The 20,694-nt window shown below is 45.7% G+C and overlaps 1 protein-coding gene across 2 annotated transcripts in view; it reads right to left on the bottom strand.

Annotated features, from left to right (window-relative positions):
* Positions 1-20,694, bottom strand: part of TMX4 (thioredoxin related transmembrane protein 4) — a 347,052-nt gene that overhangs the window by 220,939 nt on the left and 105,419 nt on the right. The window lies entirely within an intron of this gene.

Raw genomic sequence — 20,694 nt, forward strand, 5'->3', positions numbered from 1 at the left:
ACCTTCTGAATCTGAATTCCCCAAGGGTCAGACTAGACCTACACACGTTTTAGAAATGTTTCCCACAAGGTAATAGGTGACACCATCAGATTCTATGTAGGCTTCATTCCACCTCTGGCTGTGACAGCACAGACACCCTCATTTATACTTGACCACAAATGCATTTTCTTTTCACCCATTGTGCGGTGTTAACGATTCAGTATGAGCGCACATCAGATTTTCATCATATATAAAGAAAATCACATCTGAACTAAATGATTTCTTCTCAGCACATTGCGGTGCATTGAGGTGGCAGATAATCACCACCACCTGGGCTGGTGAAAGTTTACATTCACTTGCACATGCTTTTTAAAGGGTGGTGCCATTAAGGCCAGAGCTTGTGACTGAGGAAAAAGTTTTGAGCCTTGACATTAGCACAGCATCCTGCGATTCTGGGTAAATCTATCTCACCGTGCCAAAAAAACAAAAGTGACTATGTTTTATGTAACTTGTGCTCGTGCAGTGGCGGCTGGTGGCATTTGAAAGTGGTAATGCGTAAAATTAGTGATGGAGCACCCCGCGGCGAGTGAGCGCAGCGAGTGAGCTCGAACAACCTAAGGAGGGTTTGGGGGGATTCCCCCCCCCCCCCCCCCCCGAGAAAATTTTGAAAAATTAGTGGGCAAATAGTGCATTTTCAAGTAAATTTTAGAACACATGCACTTTACTCTTCACAGTCAAAAACGAGGTGAGGGTTGGCCTAAACTAATTAATAATTAGTCTAGACCAATGCTCACCTACTTTTTGACTGTGAAGAGTAACGTGCATGTGGTTATGTGGATGCTTAAAAACATACATCCCATCCTAGTCCGCCTAGCCTGACTCACACAAAAAAATATATAATTGAGCCTCTACTCATCTCTCTTGCAGACAGAATATCAGATGTATTTCTGTGGCACAGCTCTGCAGATGAGACTGTCGGGACTGCAGGCTTTTACTGGGCATATTAAAGTTTTTGAGCAACAAATCCTACGTCTGTCAAGTTTTATGCAAATGTCTCCCTTGATCAACCTTCCGACCCAGTAAGATGTCAGGTCCCGTGAATGTACCATACTGAACAGCAACAGACCGTGTATCACTATCGCTGCTCCACACATCAATCACCATTCCAAAGGCCTGCGCATGCACTGTAGTGTGCAGCAGCCATCCGTGTGCACTGTGCTCCACAGACCTACCATCGCTCCCGAGCCCTCCTGCAGGCACTATACTGCACAAAAAAGCATATACCTCTTCCCCACGACACCATCACATTTCTAAAGACTTTCGGAAGCCACTGTGATAAACAGAAACAGGCCACTGCCTCCCCCAAACTATCATCAGTTCAAAGGCTAAATGATGGATAACCAACTATCTGCCATCTCGAATCTGTCAAGCTGTCCCCAGAAGGGTGGTGCCTGAAGGGAACTATTCTGATAGATAGGTTATGTTTTTACCTCAAATATCTATGAATACCCACTGTGTAGCAGCTACTGCACGCATGCATACCCAAGTAGGGTGCTTGTAGAAGAGATAGAGCTAATGCAAGCTGCCATTACAAAGATTAGTCAATTGTGTCTTTCCCATGTCAAAAATGCTTGGAGATATGTGTGACAGGCTGCAGAGTGCCTCAGACTGTGTGTCTGTGGACTGCGATACTGTAGGAAAAGCATACATATGTAGCTCTCTTGAGGGTTGAAGAAATTAATAGTGCACATGATGTGGTTAGGTTGGACGACACATGACTGGGTCTTCAAAAACCATGTCTCAACCAGTGAAATCTTAGACTGCTGCCTGTGAGGAGGTGGAAAGGCCCACTGAGATGGGGTGTGTTGCTTTAGATGATCAAGATGCTCGGGTGCTAAAGTCTATCTGGAGACGGTTTAGGCTATATTTGAGGATGCTTGTCTGCATGTTGGTGGTGTTGAATTCCAGTGGTGCTGGAAGTAAAGATGCAGGAGGTGCTTCAGCATCCCCATAAATCTTGAAAGAGTTTAGGAGAATGAACAATGAGGGGGCCATTCAATGTGTTTTTTCATCAGGCAGCATTTTTTTATTTTTCAAAGATAACTCACCAAATGCCCCCTATGCCTTTAGTGAGGTGGCATTACTGGCCAGCACCCCCACACTATATGCTGTTCCAGCACCAGGGGGTGAATTCTCCACGATGGTCTTTCCACAGTTCCCTGGCAGGAATTCTTGTAGGCTGGCCAGGGAGGCTGTGTCTGAGCTCCATGCGGGTCACCACTGGAGCACATACGAGCGCCCTCCAATACAGAGAAAATCAGATTCAGGAAACCGTGTCTGAGGTGAAGGAGACGCTGAAGACTTAGTATCCATGCCAGATGAGGCAGGGCCCCCACTGTGGAGCTCGGGGATCTCGAGGGCCGTGCTCTGGATCTTCTGATCCTCAACTCCACACCGAGGTTCAGTACCAACCACTGCCCCAGCTCCCCTCCACTGCCTCCAGCTCAGAAACAAAGAGAAGGGCCAAGCCCTTTGTGCGCTCCCTGTGAGACCGACCCTAATGCCAGTTCTGGTTTCAGTGCAACAGCTAGGCTGCTCTGCACCGAGACCTGCTTAATGTCCTTCTTGTGTTATACTCTGCTGAAAGACTTGCCAAAAACTACTCTGAGAGGTGCTCCCCGTTTCACAAAATAGCCCACCTGCTGACAGCAGTGTGCGCAGCCCATCCAGGGCTGCTTTATTCATCCGGGAAAGGTGCATGGATGTATGGAGGAAGTTACCCACCCGCCCCCTTTAGAGCACTACTAAAATGTTCCTTACAGTTCACCAAAGCCAATTTTCCATTACTGCTTAGTGCTTTGCAAAACACATTGCACGCGCTGAGCCTCTTTTATATAGCGTGAACTCGAACCAAAGGTATCAGAGCGCTTTATATGAGCACCAGTAGTATTACACATAGGTACATTTATTTTGTTACGCACAGGGAGATTAGGGGATTTGCCCAAAATCAAAGGATGTTGCACGTCCCTGCAGAGACTCGAGTCTGCTTCTCCAGCTTTGAGGAAGCCCTTTGAGCGAAATGGGCGTTGCTCGTCTGGTGAACATTACAGGCTATTAATGAAAACATACAACTTTCATTAAAAGAAATTCTTGTTTGAGCTATATAAAAGTAAACAAATATATATATAACTTTAAAAAAATGCCTGCTTGGACCTTACCTGGTGAACTGCCAACTCCTGAGTTAATTTAGTCTGGACAGCAACCTGCAGTGACAGTCAAGTCAGTGCTGTGGCACCGGCAAGCGGCAACCGTTGCCATTGGGACTATCTGCTTCCAGCAGTGCACTGCAGTAATGATGGACTGCTTCGGGACTCGAGTCGGGACTCGAGTCGTCTCTAAATGCAGTCCGTGTTCATCTAGCTGGAGTGTGATGACACAGGAAATGGCTTCCTTCCAGTAGGTTCCACCACCACGGAGAATCTCCAAGTTAACTGTAAGCACTTTAGAAAGTGCAGTTCCACAGAAGCAGTCACACAGGCGTGCCGTGCCAGAACTCACATCTACAAGATACGACCCCACCCTACGGGTAACTTGACTCTTGAGCAAGTGAGCTAAACAACGGCACAACAGCGGCATAGAGAGATTAATTAGGGCGCCTTTCAGCCAAGTTTCACAGTCATTCACACACCTTGGACTCCCGCAACAGGCAGCTGAACGCCACATATGCCCAGGCTTTTTCCCAAGCATCTGTCATCACGCTATGATGAAAAGCCGCATCCAACAGAGATATTCCTGACAATACACCAGCAGGGTTCACAAAAAATGAGACGATCTAAGAAAACAGACCTGTAATGCGATCTTCCTTGGTGCCCCTGAAGCAACGCTGTTGAAGCTCCAGCAAGTACAAAATGCCGCAGCCAGGTTACTGACTAATGTGCCTAGGAGACAGTCGACTAGATCAGCCTTGAAGTCTTTGCACTGGCTCCCTGTTCGGGAGAGGGTCAAGTTCAAATCTCTCTGCATAGCTCACAAAACTCTGCAGGGCAAAGGCCCCCCCATTTTAAGGAAGTTAGTGGTGCCCTATAAAGCCTCCAGAGCCTTGCGCTCCGACCAGAAATTTTTACTTCAGGTTCCTAGAGTGGCCAAGGCCCGTACTGGTGGCAGAAGATTTGCGGTCCATACAGCTACCCTCTGGAACGCGCTCCTGTTGGAGCTGCGGTCAGAAATTGATACTCTTCGCTTCCGGAAGTTGCTGAAGTCTTACTTATTCCCTCTGTGATGTGTCTGATTCGGTTTTGGCCTAGGTGTGTCTGAATAAGCGCTGGGATGCCCGAGGGTAACTACGCGCTATATAAAACTGATTAAAATTACAATTACAATTACAACTGTGAATCCAAACTGCATTTTTTACTCATATTCTCCAGGAAAAAAAGATAAAGTATACAGCGACAGCTCCTCCGCTAAGGCGGAGGAGCTTCGCCCCACTGCTCTACAAGCGGTTTAAAGAGGAAAAATAAAATGATAATAACGCAATGTTATTATCATTTTATTTTTGCGTTCGTCCTTAGGTATGGGGTGAGGCTGGGCTGGCCTGAGCAGTAGTCAGGGGCAGGAGTGGTAAGCACACTCTAAGTGCGCATGACGGTTTGGCCGGCCCTCTGTGATGCACAACCTGGGTGGAGAACATGCACAGCCTCCCAGTCCCTCTCAGCGCACAGACCAAATACAAAGCTGCTGTAAGGCAACATCGTGATTGGCTAGGGGAGTCCGGGAGCCTGTGTGCTTCCTGGTTACTGCTCCGGGAGTCGAACAAGGAGCTGAAGAGGACTGAGAAGCAGCGGCGAGTCTACAGGTAAGTGATTTTAAAAGAATAATAATAATTTAGCGCCCCTCTCCCCATTAATTAGTGACCGCTGTAATGTCGCTCAATGATCACTCGAGGCACGTTGTTGATTTACCACTATATTTATTTGGCATACAATTGTAATCGTACCGAGGAGCGCCGGCCGGCACTCTGCTCTCTGGGATGCTCGGCGCGCTAATGCCTGCGCGCGCACCCCGGCGCCAACATGGCCGCCTGCGTCACGTCAACGTGACGTGACAACAACTAGACCGCTACATATCTCCCCCTTTTACCAAACCAAAGATCAGTCACTTACAGTTCGCAGTTTAGTTCAAAGTCTTGGAACCTGGAAGGCCTTACAACTTGTCTTCCGCTCCTGGTCACCTTACCAATGTTCCCTCGAGCCCCTTGGCTCTGCGTTTCCTCGATTTCTGTTCCTCCACTCATTGCTCCTTCGCTGTTCATATTGCCTCTCGGCCTGTCCATCTCTACCACTGGAGTCTCACCCCCTAACTCGCCTTCTTCCTCCTCTCCTGCACCTGCTTCTTCCATTCTTTCACTTCCGCCCATCTTGTTCTCTTCGTCCACGTCTTCCATGTCTTCACCTTCCGGACACCACTGTTCCCATCTCAATATCTTGTTGCACCGGGCCATGCGGTCCTGCGACCACACGTTCCCATCACTGAGCAGGGCCGCTCGATCATAAACTTCCTTGACCTGCATCGGCTTGCTGTACTTGCTGTCTCCCTTTCTTTGTAGGGTAGCCAGCTTTACTCTCACCCATTCTCCTCTCTCTAAATGAGTGTCCTTCACATTCCTCCTCTTATTGTAGTTGTTGGTGTAGATGGCTTGTGCTCTCTCCAGGTTTGCTCTTACTACCGCCGGAGACCATTCGCTGGTCACCACCTTCTCCTTCCAGATTCTGTTGTCGTGCGTGAAGGGTTCACGTCCTCTCAATATTTGAAACGGGCTGTACCCCGTGCTTGTGGGCGTTATTCTGTAGGCCCATACCATGTTCTCCAACGCTTTCTTCCAGTCTTTATTACAGGTGATGGCCGCTTGTATGGCCCCCATCACCACCCTGTTAAATCGCTCCACCAGACCGTTGCCTGCCGGATGGTATATGGCCGTGTGCTTTACAGAGATGCCATTTCTCCCCATGAATTGTTTCCATCTTTCCGACGTGAACTGTGGTCCATTGTCACTTAAGATGGACTTGGGAATTCCTTCTCGGGTGAATGTTTCCGATAGAAACTCCAGGATGTTCTCCGTGTCCATGGATTCGCTCACTTTTATTTCTGGCCATTTGGAATAACGGTCAATGAGGACACACACGTATTTCTGTATGCTCTGGTCATCCAGCACCGGTCCTAGAATGTCTATTGACAACTCTTCCCACGGGTTTGAGGGATTGTCGAATTTTCCAAGGGCTGGACGTAGTGGTCTCAATGTTTTGTCGGCCCCTTGACATTGGGGACACTCTCTGACATGCCTCTCTGCTCTTACGTCCATACCTGGCCACCAGTAGTTCTGTTTCGATCTGGCCTTGAGTTTCCCTATGCCAAGGTGGCCTTCGTGTAATAAGTCCAGCAGCTTGTTGATGAGATTCGTGGGGGGAATTACTCTGTCTCCCCGGTAGATGAATATGCCCTTGTCTCCTACTGTCAGTTCTTCTTTCACGTCATAAAATGGTTTGAGGTTAGTTCTCACCTTTTTCTTATCAGGCCACCCTTGTGTGATGTGCGCTCTTACTTCCTTAAGGCCAGAATCTTCTTCATAGGCTTCAGTCCACTCTTGTATGCTGATTATCTTCTCTTGGTCCTCTATGAGAGCTACCATCTCTCCTCTGTCCGCTGGGTCTTCTTCTCCCGGCTCCATGGCCGCCGCTCGACTCAAGTAGTCCGCCACTCGATTCTTGTTTCCAGGGATGTACTCCACATCGTATCTGAATTCCAACAGTTTTAAGGACATCTTCGATATCCGGGGTGTGGCGCTGGCGTGCCCGCACGATGTTAATACCTTCACTAACGGCTTGTGGTCCGTCTTGAGCAGAAATCGGGTACCCCATAGGAACTGCCGGAACCTCGTCATGGCCCACACTACCGCTAACATCTCCTTCTCGATGACGCTGTACTTGCCTTCTGTCTCCGTCAGTGCTCTGGAGGCGAAGCTGATTGTCTCCATGTCCCCTCTTCCTCGGTCTTGCATGAGTACAGCGCCTAACCCCTTGTCGCTGGCGTCGGTGATGAGTATGGTGGTGCCTTGTGGGTCGTACCCCTTGAGTGGTATGGCTTCCAGGATTCCCTTTTTGATGGCTTCAAATTCCGCTTGGGCTTCCGGTGTCCACTGAAACGCCGTGCTCTCTCTGGTCAGCATCCTCATGTTGTAGGTCTTGGATGCGAAATGTACCACGAACTTGCTATAGTACTCCGCCATCCCCAGGAACGACCTGACTTCCTCCTTGTTCTTGGGGGGCGGTGCTTCAGCGATGGCTTTCACGTTCTCCGTCTTGGGTGTGATCCCCTGTCGCCCTATTTCATGGCCTAAGTAGGTTACCGATTGCAGTCCCAACCGACATTTCGACCATTCTGCCGTGAGACCTTTGGCTTCCAGTGTTTGTAGTACTTTTTCTAGTTTCCGGTCATGATCTCTCCTATCTCTCCCCATCACTAGGATATCGTCCTGGAAGTACTGTACGTCTTTGCAGTCTCTGAACAATTGGTGCCTCATCTTCTGAAAGACGGCTGCCGCCGAGGCTAGTCCGAACGGCATGCGACAAAATCTGTAGCACCCAAACGGGGTGATGAACGATGTCAGGCTTTTGCTGTCCGGGTGTAGAGCTACCTGGTGGTAAGCTGATGTAAGGTCAATGGTGGAGTACCACTGAACTCCTCTGGTTTTTGCCAACATCTCCTCTATCTTGGGAAGGGGAAATTTCTCCACCACTATGTTTTTATTGAGTTCTCTCAGGTCCACACAGAGCCTGACCTTCCCGTTGGGTTTCATCACGACCATCAAGGGCGCCAGCCATTCGGCACAGGTAATGGGTTCTATGATGCCCTTCTTCTCCAGATCTTGGAGTTCTGTCTGGACGGCATCCCTTACTGCAATGGGCACATTCCTCACTTTATGTGCTACTGGTGTGGCTCCTTCCTTAAGCACTATTTTATGTTGAAATTTCTCCATTTTCCCTACAGTGCCCCCAAACACTTTTGGGTAGGTCTTCTTCCATCTGTTCATGTCCGGCCATTCCTCCTGTTCTGTGAGCAGAATTTGTTCCTTCCCTCCTGGGTCGAGTTTTATGCCTAGGTCACCCTGGTCTAACCATCCTAGGACGGAGGGTCCTTTCTCGGCCACATATAGTTTGCACCACGCTGATCGGCCTCTGAACTCGAACAGTAGACGTCGGAAGCCTAGCATGGGAATGCGATCCCCATTATAGGTAACTGGTCGTATGTCTAGTTTCTCCAGCTCAGGGCCCAACTTGGTTTGGAACTTTTCTTCCCACACTGCTCTCTGTATAATGGTAAAAGGGGATCCGGTGTCTGCCACTACTGAAATGGTGATGCCGCCCATGGACATCTCTAGGACTGGTTTGGTTGATCTCTTGTCGTCTACGCTCAATACCTGATCGTATATACATAAGACGGTGACCACTTCTTCCTCTGTGGCTTCCTCCAGGTCTTCTTCGCTTTGGTCAACATATTTCACCACTCCTTTCTGTTGTTTCTTCCGACACACCTTCTCGTAGTGACCCATGATACCGCAGTGCAGGCATTTGGCTCGGAATGCCGGGCAACGTCTGTCGTGGGCTTCGTGGGACCAACTACCACACCTGTAGCACGTTTTCTTGTTCTCACTGTTCGCATGTTTCCCTTGCCATCTGCTAGTCCCTTTGGCTATGGGTTGTTTGTTTTTCTGGTCCTTGCGGTGATCTTCCTCCTGTATCCTGTTCACCATGGTTGGGGTGACCGCCTCTTTTTTGGTAGCATTAGCGCACCTCTTCGCGAGTTCTGCCCTCTTCACTATGACCAGTACTTCTTTGAGTGTGGTGTCCCCACTCGCCCACAGCTTGTCTTGTACATTTGCACTAGTGGTGTGCATGACCACCTGGTCTTTTATGAATTCGCCTTCCCACAGTGCGTACTTACACGGGGCTGCTAGCTTCCTCAACGCTGCTACATACTCTTCGATGGTTTCCCCCACCTTTTGTTTCCTTTGCTGGAAGTTATATCTATCCACTGAAACACAGATGGTGGGGCGGTATCGCTCATCTAGGTCCTCCACTGCATGCGCATACACATCGTCGTCTGTGTCCTCTCTCTTCTTTGGTACTAGACTCTTGTATATTCTCAGTCCTTCTGGGCCCAGATTTAGTAGCAGGATGCGTTTTTTTCTCTGAGGAGTGAATTTCTCTTCATTTTCGTCCTCCAGGACCCCTATAAAATTGTCTATATATTCCTTCCAGTCCTCCCATTTCATCAGTGGGTCTCCGGGTTTCGGTAGGAATTGCACGGGTGCAATCGCATACCCTGCCGGGGTACTCATCTTCACTTCCTTGGCGTTCGTTCCGTCGGTGGCTTTGCTCGGGGGGCTGCCTGGGGTGTTGTTGTTGTTCCCTGTGTGCTTGATTCTCTGGGGGCTCTTGTTACTAGACCCCACTTCCTCCTCTTTGGTAGCCAGCGCAGCGCTCCCTGTACGTGGTTGTGTGTGAAGGTGGCACGTGTGCTCTTGGCCGTTTGTGGATAGCGTCGTCCCTGTGGCCTATATGCAGCTCGTGTGCTGTACTGCGGCACTGCCACGCTCCTCGGTTGCTCCGTACCTCAGATCGTCCAACGTGGTTGACTAGGACGTTTTCCGTGACTCCACCGCTCCAGGCAGGCCTGTCTGGTGTTCCGTTTTGGGCCTGGTGACCTGCTTGCGTGTCTTCCTTCGCCTCGTGGGGGCCACGTGGAGTGTTGCCCTCTCCTGTGCCCCCGCGTCGGTCTGGTCTCTGTCCCGACCTCGTCGCCACTGTAATGTCGCTCAATGATCACTCGAGGCACGTTGTTGATTTACCACTATATTTATTTGGCATACAATTGTAATCGTACCGAGGAGCGCCGGCCGGCACTCTGCTCTCTGGGATGCTCAGCGCGCTAATGCCTGCGCGCGCACCCCGGCGCCAACATGGCCGCCTGCGTCACGTCAACGTGACGTGACAACAACTAGACCGCTACAACCGCTACTGCTCATATGCCTAAAAGAATTCCTTACAGACCTCGACCTTATTCAAATCTGTAACAGCCCCACACATGACAAGGGTTCAATCTTAGATCTTGTAATTTCCAAAGCTGATTCCACTCAACTTGAAACAGTCTTCCCTTGTGATTGGTTGGACCACCACTCCATTATATTCCTCAGTAATGAAGCTGTGAAATTAAAATCAGCACAACCTATGAAACCTAAAATATGGAAAAGAAACCTAAAAACCTTTAACATCCATCTACTATCATCTCCTAATGACAACCCTGAAGACTTATCTGATGTACAAGCTCTTGCAAACCACTAATTCAATTCCATGACTACGCTACTAGAGTCAGTTGCACCACTACAACTGAAAAGACTCTCTACAAAAGACTCAAAACCATGGTACAATGGCAGCCTCAATGAGGACAGATGTACCTTAAGACTAATTGAATGTCGATGGAGAGCCTCCCCGTCCCTTGTCTACCTTAAGCTTCTAAGACTTACTAGGAACTCCCGCTACGAAAACATCAGAATGTCTAAAGCAAACTATTTTAGAAACCAGTTAGACCAAGCCAAAAATCGAAAAAAAACTATTTGAATTAGTTAAAGCTCAATCAAATGGCCTACCACCCCACCCCTCCACTCCCCCTCCCCCCAAGCTGGACCGAGCTCATTACCCAGCTGTGAATAATTTGCCTCCTTCTTCATTGAGATGACAGAAAATATGAAAATTGACCAGCAGAAGGCATTAGTGCATCATTCTTACATCCCCAACGTCACCCTTTGCCCCTTGCTGGCAACCCCTAAAATCTGAACACCAAGGCTCGCCCTCAAAAACAATGCCACATGGTCCTAATCAACTCTTTTAATGAAGGCGCAATATTAAAAGTGCTCACAACATTGAACCCCTCTAACCACTTTGTTCATCCTTTAAACGCTAACATCTTAAATGAGTTCAAACCTTTGATATTGCCACTATGGTCCAAGATCATCAATGCCTCTCTGATTTAGCATTACTCGATGAAAGTAATCTGTTGTTCTGATTGATAGTTCTGCCATGGATGTCGATTCACTAAAATGCTAGGGGTAGCTCAAGTGACATCACATGACCCTCAATGTTCCGAAAAGGTTATGTCACATGACCTTAACCCTGATGACATCATAATAGCTTACCATTGAAAGATCCATAATAAATGCATGAATATTACAACAAAACAACATGTACACATGTATATTTTAGATACCACCTATATTAGGGTGCTGACATGATCTTTAAAAGTTTTGGGGCAGGTACTAGCCCTAAGTTGTAGCAAGCAAGTGAAGCAACTGTGTCGGACCTTTTCTAACAGGGTTCGGGCCCCTGTCCCAGAGAACTTTGGCTATATATTGCATTTTGAAGCTTAACTTTCACATACATTTGTTAAAATGACATAGGGCCAGATGTACAACCAGTTTTTGCGTGCGCAAACGGGTTAGTGACCCGTTTGCGCACGCAAAAACCTACATGGCCATGTCCAAACATTATATTCCGACTCCCAAAAAATTGCGACTCACAAAATAGTGATTTGCGAATCGCTATTAGGAAGGGGAATTCCCTTCCTAATAGTGACTCTCTACCCATGTATGAATGTTTTGTGATTTACGCAATTTACCGCCCTCTTCAAGAGGGTGGTAATAGAGTTGCAAAAGGGAAGGATTCCCCAGGGGACCCCTTCCCCTTTGTGACTAGCTCTAAAAATATTTTTTAAGGGCAGGCAGTGGTCCCAGGGACAGTTACCACCTGTGACTAACTCCCACTAACCCATATACACACATATTCACACAAATACATCCTTCTCTAAAATAAACACAATCTCACCAACAGGCATGCACACAACATACATTTAAACAGATGTTTTACTTAAATCAGCTGTCATGGTCCCAGTCCAGCTAATTGCAATCAATTATAATTATAGTGAATAATGTAAAGATTATTCATTATTATTGTAATAAAAACATTTTCAGAAAACAAGGAGAGTAAAGCCCCAAATGACACCCATAAAGACAATCTGCCCCTGTGTTCCTGACACAGATTTTGCCACCTCTGAGGCTAGGAGTCAGACATGCAGTGCCAGGGGTCGCAAGAGGCATGCTAGGGATCACTATTGAGACTCCTGTTTTTTTTATTTATCATTTCTTTAGGGAATTTTAACGGAATGCAGTTGAATATGTATGTTAATTTAGGGAGAATAGACATTTTTTATCAACCCTTCCATAGATAGTAAGCGGGAGATTCTTCCATCTAGCCAGCTCTTTTGCCACTCTAACTAGATTCCGGGTCGAGATATCATTAATCTGTTTAACTATATTGATCCCTAGATATTTTATCTACTCACACCCTCTACCTTCTCAACTATCTAAATTCCATACCATCACCTCAGTTTTAGTAATGTTTACTAAATATCCAGAGATTTCCCCGAATTCTTTAGTTAACTGTTCCATCCTTGGTATCGTTGTAGCTAGGTCAGAAGTATAAATTATAAGATCATCTGCAAATAAAGCGATTTTGCTACAAGAGCGGGGTGAGTGAATAGGGATTATCTGGTCATCTTTCGGTAGGAGATGGGCCAGGGGTTCGATGTAAATATCGAAGAGGAGGGGGGACAATGGGCAGCCCTGTCTCGTACCCCTGGTGATCTTAAAGTTCTTTGTCAAGACCCCGTTTACTAAAATCTTAGCTGTAGGACCTTGATACAGTTTTTTTTATAGCCATAATATAACCTGCATCAAAGCCCATTGATTCCAAGACCGCCCACAGAAACGCCCAACAAACGCAATCAAATGTCTTGGCGGCATCTAAAGTGATTACCGCCAAGGGAGACCATCGTCTGGTAGCGAGATCAATAGTCCCGATCAAGGACAGAGTCAATTCCTGAATCTGTCGCTTTGGGATACAACCCTTCTGATTTACATGAATTAGTTGGGGGGCTACCTTGGCCAATCTCCCTGCCAAAATGCTAGTGTAGACTTTATAGTCGGCATTTAGCAGGGAGATGGGCCGATACGAATCCGCACTCTTCAGATCCTTTGCAGGCTTAAGAATCAAAGTAATTATAGCTTCCGTCCATGGAGATAGAATTTGTTTCTCCCCCTTACAGATCGAATTAAACAGTAATACCATTTCTGGGACTATTTCATCTACAATTATCTTATACAGCTCTCCTGGTAGTGAGTCCGGGCCTGCTGCCTTCCTATTTTTTAGATGTTTTATATGCTCTCTAATTTCACCCTCTGTAATCTCGGCATCTATTATCTTCCTGCCTTCACTTTGAAGAGCTGGGAGATCCAATTTATCAAGCCAATGCTTTAATGCCCCCTCCTCTGGTCTGATTTCCTCAGTATACAATTCAGAAAAAAGCAAAACCGGGCGACCCTGCATCTTGTCTTCCTTATTTGAAGTGTCTCCCTGAGCGTTGATTATTAATTCTCGAATATGATTACGGGACCTATCAGGCCTTGACTTCCAGGCCAACAATGCACCGGCCTTCTCTCTATACTCAAACTGTTACATGCGACCAGTCGCCCACTTCTCATGACACTTAGCCTCTAGATTCATTCTATAATTTAACCTTGCATCTTCTAGTTGTTTCATTAAAGACTCAGCATTTTGGGTGGGGTCTACAGACTGCAACTTCAGTTCCAACGCCCACACTTTCCCCTCCAAACTGTTTAGTTCTGATCTAACAAGCTTATTTATATCTGATGCTTGACTTTGTAGTATCCCTCGTATATAAGCCTTAAGGGCATCTCATATTATATCCATGGGGGCGGACTGGGCGTTATCCAAGAAGAACTCCTTTGTCTTTTCCTTCACAAGGGTGGACACGTCTGGGTTTAATAGGATGGATCTTTTCAAAGTCCATGTCATATTGTAGCCTATTCTCACCTGAAATAATGTTACACTGGCCGGAGCATGGTCTGAGATATGGCCTGGTAAAATATGTATCTTTTTTAATTGACTTGCCCACAGACGGTCTACTAATAGATAATCTAGTCTGGAGAAGTGGGAATACTTTTTGCTGTGAAAGGTATACCCTCTTTTTTGCCCTTTTAACTGTCTCCATATATCCACCAAGCCCATTTCGTTGATCATATGTTTCAGGGGCTGCTTTGTCCTGGGTGCCTGAGTCTGTCCCCTAATCTTGCTGGTGGATCTATCTAGTAATGGATCTAATAGGGTGTTAAAATCTCCTCCAATTACAATGTGGGTAGACACTTCAACCAACAACAGATGTAGATCAATTATGTACTGGGGGTCATCTACAGCGCATCTAAGAGTCGCTATAACCCACCTCCTAGAACTGTCAGTTTTGGAGGTAGTTAAATCAATTCCGGAGCCCCTCCTAGTCAATATCGCCACCCCTTTATTGATTCCACTTGATCTGAGACAGCATAACCCTCTATCCACACTTTCCCTTACATACATTTCCCTGCTTTCACTTGCGGTTAGATGAGTTTCTTGTAGCATGATGACTTGTGCTTTAGATTCTTCCAAATATTTCAATATTAGCCTCTGTCTAGCTTTGGATCTGAGACCATTTATATTCCAGGTTAGCACCTGGAGTGTATTCTCGCGCCCTTTCATCCCTGCATGATTTTTCGATAATGGCCCTGTTTACAATTAATAGTGCTGTCATGAGGACTTATTTTTTTGTTTTTTTCCCACTGCTCCCCACCCTGTGGCCTGCCCTCTATCTCCACCCCCCTCTCCTACCCTTGGGAACCCTCCCTTGCTCTTCAGGCATACAAATGCCTATTTGAACCACCGGAGTGAGTAAATACTTTCTAAATCAAACAACAGAAAAAGAGATTAAGAAAAAGAGAACAAAAATGTATGCCCACCCCACTTCCTACCCTTCCCTGTCCTTTCTCTTTATCCCGAGCATATTTAAGTGATCCTACAATTGTTAAGTTCATGTGGTTATACAAGATTACTCAATTTGTATGGAATATCCTTCCTTACTTCCTATAAGAATTTCAAGAGGTACCCGCTTCTTTATAATAGCTATTAAATCCTCCGCGTCTTCCACTGACCTAAAATTTCGCATCTGGTTACCCCACATAACACGGAGCATTGCCGGGAATTTCAATTGAGCCTTGGCTCCGAGGTTTGTTCAATTAGTCTATTTTTTTTCAAGCTCCCACTATTTCAAATCTGTGGCTTGACAGACATTGGACCTGATATTAAAAGAAAAAATCTGATACGAATATGGGCCATTCCTCAGGGCAGCTGTCAATATTAAGTCTTTCACAGTATACGAGAGAAAATTTATGAGGATTTTCTTTGGCTTATGCCTCTGGGGGTTCCGTCTGAAGGGATCCTGATGCACACGCTGTACTTCGCTATCCAGATTAATATCCCGTCTATCTTTCAAAGTGGTTTCACTAAGCAACTTGATTACAAAAGCCTTAATGTTTGTCCCTTCTTGTTAGTCCCACTGTATCGGTCTCAGTTTCAGTCTCGGTCGCAGTTGCTAGTACTGGCTCAGGATGGTCCTCCTGGGTAGGACTACCTTCACCTTCGACCTCTTCCCCATTTCGAGGCCGGTGAACCTGTTCTGAATTGGCACCTGAAAAACAACTCCAGTTGATACTCCACGACCACTATTCGCCTCTTCGCCATCCTCATCTACCTGTGCTGGAATAGGGTTTTCTGGAGCTTCTCCCTTCCCCAATTCCCATTGGGTCTTAGCCGCCGATTGCTACCTACCCACTCCCACTCAGATAGAATGCAACATAACTTTATAGAAAAGGTTTTAAGGGAGGGAGTTACCTTGACCTCGGGATGCGAGATTATTTTGTCCCTTCCTCGAGGGCTCTTCCCCAGTTGCTTTACCAGCCTGCCCGATGTCTTGGCTTGCACAGCCTTTTATGCGACAGACTCTGTTTGAACCTCTATAGCTGTAGATGCATATAGGTCAGGACTTACCCCCAATGTACCCGCTGCACAAGTGCGCAGAGTATATCTGGATATTTTATCTGTCAGGGTATCTGATTTACCAGAAGACACTGCAGATTTCTCCATACAAGCATTCCACTGCTCACTAAGGTTTTCTAAGTCTCTAAACTGCTGTACCTGGTTACCAAACGTAGGCTGAGGGGTCACACTTCCTCTCTCATTGAATACTGCTTTTAACTTGCACTCTCGTACCTCTGAATTCCTTCTGCCTGGATCGCTTCTGTCTGACCAACCTGTGCTGCCTCTACAGCTGCGTGTGAGAGCGCGAGCCGCCCATGCACGCCTAAGCTGCACCATTGCTCTGCTCCACGTTGAGGCGGCGTCTTTGGTCAGTGGGCGGCTCCGAGGGCTCCCGTAAGTCAAAAAACAGAGCTGCATAGATCCCTCATGGCCCGGGAGAGAAGGTTAAAGGAATGCCTCTGTTCCGACAGTAGATTTGCGGGTTAGGGTTTGGGGGGAAGTTTTTAACGTAAGCTTACATGCTTATCTCTCTGTCTTCTGCACTCCTCACTCCAGCTGTCCGCAACCATTTACCTCGTGGCCACCATGTTCCCTCTCTAAAATACAAGGGAAAATAACTAGTTTTATCAGGGACTCTCGTGGAATATGTCTTTCATGGAAAAAGCTAAGGAGGCGGCTTTAGGTGGGTGGCCTAGCCCTGCCGGATCTTAACTTACACTGTATGGCATACCAATTAAAAACATTTCGAATGCTTATAGGGGACCCTGATTCAACTACCTGGGGCTCTATATTAGGGGAAATGACAAATGAGTTCGGGACAGCTTTTTTGTATAAATTTGGGGTCCGAATAAAAAAAAAAAGTAAGATTAAAAGTATTAAAGGCATCCTTGAATCTATGGTATACAATAAGGAAGATGCTTAATATAGGATACTTCTCGGAATTTGCTCCTATCTGGGATTCCCCAGGGACACCGGAATGCCGAAAAGATGGTTTGACGTTACCACTGAAGCAAGCCGGGTTGATTAAGTGGGGTGAACTACTATTCAAAGGTGAACTGGTCCCTTGGGAAGTATTGAAAGCCAAGACTGATAACAGACTTTCGAAATTTAAATACATTCAGTTAACTATTATTGGCTTTCCACAATACCCCGTGAGACAGGGTAGTTATGGGACTTCGAGAATGATATTCAGGATACTAGAGCAAAGAACAAAGAAGTCTCCAAGTGGTATACGCAACTTGTGGATGTAGAGGAAAGGAAACTAGAGCCTCCACATAATATCTATTAGGATGTACTTCAGGAGGAGGATTTGCAATCACTCTGGAAGGACTCCCTAAAAGCATTATACTCTTTAGTCACACCGGAAAATTTCAAAAGACATCACTTTTTTACAATACATAGATTGTATTGGACACCACAAAAAATAGCCAAGTTCATATTTCAGCCGATCCCTAGTTGTATTAGATGTAAAACACCAAAAGTCAATGATATACATATTTTTTTACATGCCCTGAAATAAAGCAATATTTGAAGGTGGTGGAATCTACCATTTGCGACATTTTGACATTACCAGTAACATTCACAGCAACTCTTGTGCTCTTCGGGGTGAACCATGATTTGCAAACAAGGCTTGATAGTAAACAAAGAGGGTTGATATTCTACCTGCTATTATTGGCCAGACGAGAGATATGTAAATATTGGACGGACTCTGTGCCCCCGCATCCTACTGGTTGGATGAAAGCGGCCACGTGGACATGCAGAACAGCTATAGATGGTAATCTACCATGGACTAGGAATTTTCGGCAGGTGTTCTCAGAATTGTCAAGCTAGGCATGCTGAGATGCCTGTCTCCTTCTATGGTTTTTTTCTTCTATGTTTATTTTTCTTTCTTTTTTTTTTCCCAGTCCTATGATTATACCAGAACATGGCAGAGGCGTCTATCCTTCTTGAGGGTTTGGCTGAGAAAAGTCAATGGTCCATACAATATAAGGGTGCCAGATAATGGTCCTTCAGTTGTAAGATGCCATGCTGACAAAAAAAAAGAAAGAGACTCCTGGTGACCCTTAAATGATGTCCATGAGTTCAACCCACAGATTCCTCACATTCTGAATAGATACCAAAGCAGTACCTCCAAATAGGTGTAGGGTTTGAGGAGTGGACTTCAGACCAGGAAATCATACAGTACCAAGAGAGCAAATAGAATCTTCCTGTACACTTGTGATTCCAAGGCAGAAATGGCTGGTGAATATGTGAACAGACACCTACGTAGCCACCTGTTAGATGTCCAGCATAGAAAGATCATCGGACCAGGCTGCAGTGGTACACTTAGCTCTCCTTTTTGAGCAAGGCGTAGCACAGTTTTATGCAGATAATGATCCATCTGGATTAGGTCCATTTCTGGACTGCCTTTTCCTTTTTAGCACCATGAAACCCCACAAAACGTTGGTCATGTAATTGGTGCTCATAAGTTCATTATAAAAGCTAAGGGTTCCCTTGGGGTCCACAGGTGCAGCATCATGTCATTTTTAGAGCGATGTGGCAGAAAGAAAAAAATCAGAGACCGTGATGACTGCGCCAGCTGTAAATGTGATAATGACTTTGGTGGTATTAATGCCTGGGTCTGAACAACCAGCTTCTCTAATAGAAAGGTGGTACATTATGTTTGCACTTACAGTGTATGCAGTTCACTGACATGATGCTGAAGTAATTGCAATGTAGAAGACAACTTTAAGAATCAATAGCCTCCATGAACAGCTTTGCATAGGATGAAAAGGTGTGCCCATCAAAAAGGAATGAACCAAATTAAGGTATCATTCAAGCATAACTAAACACACATGATGACATATTTATGAAAGTTGCTTAAGAACACCCATCATAATTGGGGACTTAAACAGGGAGGGTTGATCAGGTAAATGTAAAAAGTTAAAAAGACCAGCAAATAGCCTTTAACGGTGCCCACTGCAAGACATAACTAGGTTAGAAACATGACAAACAGAAGTACATTTGAGTCTTTAACTTGTACAGTCTCTACCAGTCGGTCCTCGCGCCAAGCCACAAATTTTGCCTACCGTCCAGAATAGACTGACTTCATTGATAGCCGGTAGGAAGCTGCCAAGATGACATATGCCATCTCCTGAGGTAGACTAAATCTGCTCAACGGTTCTGGTTGAGGAGACTCAATTGCAATTTTGTTGCAACAGTAGGTCCTCCCAAAGAGGTAGACAAAACAGGGCCGATGCTCAGGCTCTACAGATCAACGTACCAGGTCTTCAGAGCCAAGTCTGCCCTATCAGGATATGCTTAGCCCAGTCCTTCCTTACCTTCTTTAGAAGCCAGGAAGCAGCAGCAGAGGTGGTAACACATATAGGAGACTGGAGTCTCACGGAAGGTGAAACACATGCTCCAGGGAGCCTTGTAGCAGATATTCTGGAGCACAGAAGGCTCTGCAATGAGCATTCTTAGTGGAAATATCTACTCAAAGCATGCACCACTGGTTGATGGTGACTTTGGTTGCAGACACACTCATGGTTGTCTAGATGGCATCATCTTAGCTGTTTCATTCAGGAACATTGACAGATGGTTGACTCTAAAGGAATTGCTCTGAAGTTCCAGCCAGCACCACTGCTTCAGCACCTCCAGGCACAGTACATGGGACCCCCGCACTGCTTTCTTTATTGCCTAATCACCTGTCAGTCATATTGTCTGTTGGAACTTGTACAGGTGTGCGGTTGATGGAAGGTAGAAAGGCCCGAAGAGAAATCCAGAAGGCATGAAGCTCTAATAGAGACCAGAGGCCCCTGATCACTACGTCGTTCAGGTGGACTACCCATTCCAAAGCTCATGCATCAGTCATCACTGAAAGCTCTGGAAGGTGTAGGCAGAAAAGCCTTCCGCAAGTTACAGTGTAATCTTACATCCACCATTGAGGTCACAACCACCTTGACTGACACATGGATATTTTCCAAGAGGCACTACAGTGCTGACTCCATTGAATTATAACATTCTAATTTACCCTCACTCACCATAAATTACCAGTTGCTTTATAAATCACTACAACATGCAAACTTTATTCCTAATATTTCTAGTGCACACTTTGTAAAGCACATTGAAATTATGTCATTGCTCCTTGCCAGATTCTGAACTTGAGACACTTATATACAGTGAAACAGATATGTTTTACATCACATAGAATATTTTTGGGTACTGACTCATATAGTGAGAATGTTAAATGCACATTAATCAGCACTATATATATATGTGCATATTGGCTAAAGAATGCAATTACCATTGTTCGATATGAGGGAACTTTCAAAGTGTATTATTATTTGTGTATCTGCTTGATTTTTTTGTAAAATGTTAAAAGTCCAAGATAAGGGCACCAGCATACTCCTCAATTAGGCCTATGTTAATCAATCTTTGATGAAGGGCCACAGGTCAGTGAGATTTTCCTCATAGCTCAAAAAGCATTTTCAGTACAAGTCACAGTAACCAAGTGAAAACACTACAAACAGACACCATCAGTTTTGAAAAATAAGTAATCTTTATCTAAACCAAACAAGACCAAGCAACAAAATCCCATCAAATATAGCTCAAAATATCACTTTTAAAAGGTTTAAACAATGTTGTCCACAGAACTCTACAGATGTGTCGATTGTAGCACAAAGTACCTTTAATGCATCAAAAT

Source organism: Triturus cristatus, chromosome 6, assembly GCF_964204655.1.
Source record: "Triturus cristatus chromosome 6, aTriCri1.1, whole genome shotgun sequence".
Classification (NCBI taxonomy): domain Eukaryota; kingdom Metazoa; phylum Chordata; class Amphibia; order Caudata; family Salamandridae; genus Triturus; species Triturus cristatus.